Source organism: Scyliorhinus canicula, chromosome 1 (assembly GCF_902713615.1).
Source record: "Scyliorhinus canicula chromosome 1, sScyCan1.1, whole genome shotgun sequence".
Classification (NCBI taxonomy): domain Eukaryota; kingdom Metazoa; phylum Chordata; class Chondrichthyes; order Carcharhiniformes; family Scyliorhinidae; genus Scyliorhinus; species Scyliorhinus canicula.
Genome location: NC_052146.1, coordinates 202,228,027 through 202,231,535, shown reverse-complemented (window position 1 = coordinate 202,231,535; position 3,509 = coordinate 202,228,027). Strand labels below are relative to the sequence as shown.

At 42.9% G+C, this 3,509-nt stretch overlaps 1 pseudogene; it reads right to left on the bottom strand.

Moving 5' to 3' along the window:
• Nucleotides 1–2,742: 2,742 nt before the first annotated feature.
• On the bottom strand, nt 2,743–3,165 carry LOC119977825 (annotated as a pseudogene).
• Nucleotides 3,166–3,509: the final 344 nt, after the last annotated feature.

Here is a 3,509-nt window from a genome sequence, read left to right as displayed (position 1 = left end):
GTTGGGTTACGGGTATAGGGTGGATACGTGGGTTTGAGTAGGGTGATAATTGCTCGGCACAACATCGAGGGCCGAAGGGCCTGTTCTGTGCTGTACTGTTCTATGTTCTATGTTCTATATACAGTAGCATTGTGGATAGCACAACTGCTTCATAGCTCCAGGGTCCCAGGTTCGATTCCGGCTTGGGTCACTGTCTGTGCGGAGTCTGCGCATCCTCCCTGCGTGTGCGTGGGTTTCCTCCGGGTGCTCCGGTTTCCTCCCACAGTCCAAAGATGTGCAGGTTAGGTGGATTGGCCATGAAAAATTGCCCTTAGTGTCCAAAATTGCCCTTAGTGTTGGGTGGGGTTACTGGGTTATGGGGATAGGGTGGAGGTGTTGACCTTGGGTAGGGTGCTCTTTCCAAGAGCCGGTGCAGACTCGATGGGCCGATTGGCCTCCTTCTGCATTGTAAATTCTATGATATCATAAATGCCTCAAGGTCAAGGCAACTAAATCATTTAATTAATTTATTTTCATTGAGTAAATAAGGAGAAACTGTTTCCACTGGCAGGAGGGTTGGTAACCCAGGGGACAAAGATTTGAAGATCGTTGGCAAAAGGTCCAGAGAGGAAGATGAAGAGAACTGTCTTTTTCACACAGTGATGTTGTGGAAGGCGCTGCCTGAATGGGAGGTGGAAGCAGATTCAACAGGAACTTCCAAAACTGGGAGCTGGATCAGTCCTTGAAGGTGAAAGTTTGCAGGGCATGGAGAAAGAAGGGGAGAGTGCAACTAAATGGATAACTCTTTCAAAGAGACGGCACAGGCACGATGAGCTAAATGGTCTCCTCCTGAACTGTAAGATTCTATAATTAACGACGCACAAGGAGGTACATAATTTTTATATTTAAAAGGAAATTCCAATTATGACGTGAAATGACGAAATGACGTGGCCAATCCACCTCCCCTGCACATCTTTGGGGTTGTGGGGGTGGGACCCACACAGATACGGGGAGAATGTGCAATAGGAGCTACATTATTGAGGACTTACGGACATTAACATACAGTTCTAACTCTTACTTCTGTTGAATAACTTGTCTCAGGAAATAAAAGTAAATAGAAAGGAAAGTGTATAGATAAGAAATTAGACAATGTTTGTTCGAAGCAATGGGCTCAATAGTCTTTTTTTATTTTGCACATTTTAATCTGGGACAGAACAATGTAACAGCAGTAAGGACCCCGCATCTGGTATTATTTACCGAATATGGCACAAGATGATTCGCAGTACTGTAGTGTTAATTGGCATCCGCAGAAATATGGGCCAATTTTCTGCCTCCTCCCTCCTCTGCATGCCATTCACACCCGCTAACCTATTGATTTACTTGGTTCTTTTTGTTAAAGTTCAGGGCAAACAGCAGGATGTGCTGGATTGAAGCTGTCACCACAATCATACACAGGGAAAGAAACCCCAGGTGGACTGCACGTTATCCATGGGGATCTCTTATAATCATTATGTTACCACTTCTGTTCAATAGGAAGTACAGGAGGCAGCTCCCATAGGTGTAGAGGAACAACGGGCAGGAACATGAAATCTCACATTTCACTGAGAGATTAAGTTTATGTATTAACCATAGATAGGGGGCATCCAATGAATGTAAAGAGGTAAAGAAGTATTTTAAGTCAGTGCATTGTCTACGTTCCTACAATTATGTGTGCTTGTAACTGGATATTGAAATACTATTGCTAGTTGGAGTTGAGTGTGAAACAATAACAGGAAGACAAACCAGCCCAGTATCAGAGGATTTATGGTGTTGCTGCAGATATTAGGCCTTTTATTTTTATTTAATTTAGAGTACCAAATTCATTTTTTCCACCGGAGCAGTTCTGCAGCACGTAGCACATCACAACCATTCTATGTATCTTACCAACTTATATTGGAGGGTCGTCCAGGAATGGTTGAGGCACTTATGTCAACAACCATAAACTCTCGCTTTTATCCAGTGCCGTTAACATGGTGGAACACCCCAAGGCCCCCACAGGAGAGTGTACCTTGCTGTATCAATATTGCCAATTTCAACCATGCTTACTGTCCATGTTTCTAAGACATACTGTAACCAGAGGCCATTGTCTAAAGTTCAGGGAGATGGGTGTGGATCTTGCGTATTTGTAACCATACCCAGCATCACAGATTTGACATTGATTCCGACTGCCTACAAATCACTGCAGCCTCTGCTTGAGGAAAGAGAAGAGAAAGGTCTTTGAATATTGAATATTGCTTGAGAAACACTTTCCAGCCAATTAAATTGAATCCGTAGCAAAAATGAGCAGTTCAGGGCACCAAGGGTGCATATCTGCTACCGCTTGACAAACGTTAATAATTGCATTTCTGTGCAGTCTTAGATCTTGAGTGAATCCTAGGTAAGACATTGTGGCTATCGCTCAGATGCAGTTTTCTTCAGCAGGTTCAGCATTTGCTGTACACTGACGTGCCATATTCTCCCTGAGAAAGTGATGAAGACCACCACAAAAGACTGAATGTCACTTTGCAGTCTTTCAGCTGGATTAGGTTCAGTTGTCGAAGGAGGCTTTATCCCATTAGTGACAACTCCGAGCTCGGCTCACGGAAGCAAAACGTGAGCAGTGCACTTGGCAAACTTGCTTTTGTTTCCACGTCGAGGGAGTGGCAGAGGGAAATGGTGCAGAATCTTATCTCAGGGTATTGGACTGTGTTGGTACAGAACACCCTGCTGTGGAATGCTCTTCCAATTATTTTAATCTGTTTATTTTTCAAAATATATAAAATGTACAATATTAAACATGCATGTGCCTTATCACAATTGATCCATTGCTTTTTCCTGTTTATGCTGCTCTTTATATTCCTTCATACTGACCTCAAATGTATTCAGCACATGTTGACAGACATTTGTTCATTCAGACCTCTGCGAAAATGTTCGACAGATGGAATTCCCCCTCTTGGTTGAATTCTGAAGTTAATTTTGCTTTCTGATGGATGAGTAATGTTGGAGCCATTAAATTCTACTTCTGGGTTCTTCATAATCATGTATCGTAGGGCATTCCCAAGAGTGTGGTCCTCATTGTGCAACACAAATGTAATGCTGGAGTCAGCTGCAACCTTCTGCCTGTACCACTTCCAAGTTAGGTTTCTTTACTCCCTCGGCCATTGCCATGCTCATGCCATCGCTCTGCTCTTCCATTTATAAGGCAGGGTGCTTTCCACATCACTGGATCCACACGTTTAAAGTCACTGCCTCTAATGTTTTGGCAGGTGTCACTACCTTCCCTAAAACCTGGGGGGAAAAATTTCTGCAGCAAAACTATTTTGTTAGCCATTATGGGACAGTCAGGAGCAACAACAATAACTTTTATTTTTATAGCATCTTTAATGCAAGGGAAGATTCTCAGGTCCTTCACAGAAGCATTATGAAATTTAAAAATGACACCAAATCGCATAAGGAGATATTAGACCAGATGAAAACAAAGTTGGGCAAAGGGATGGATTTTAAGGAGTGTC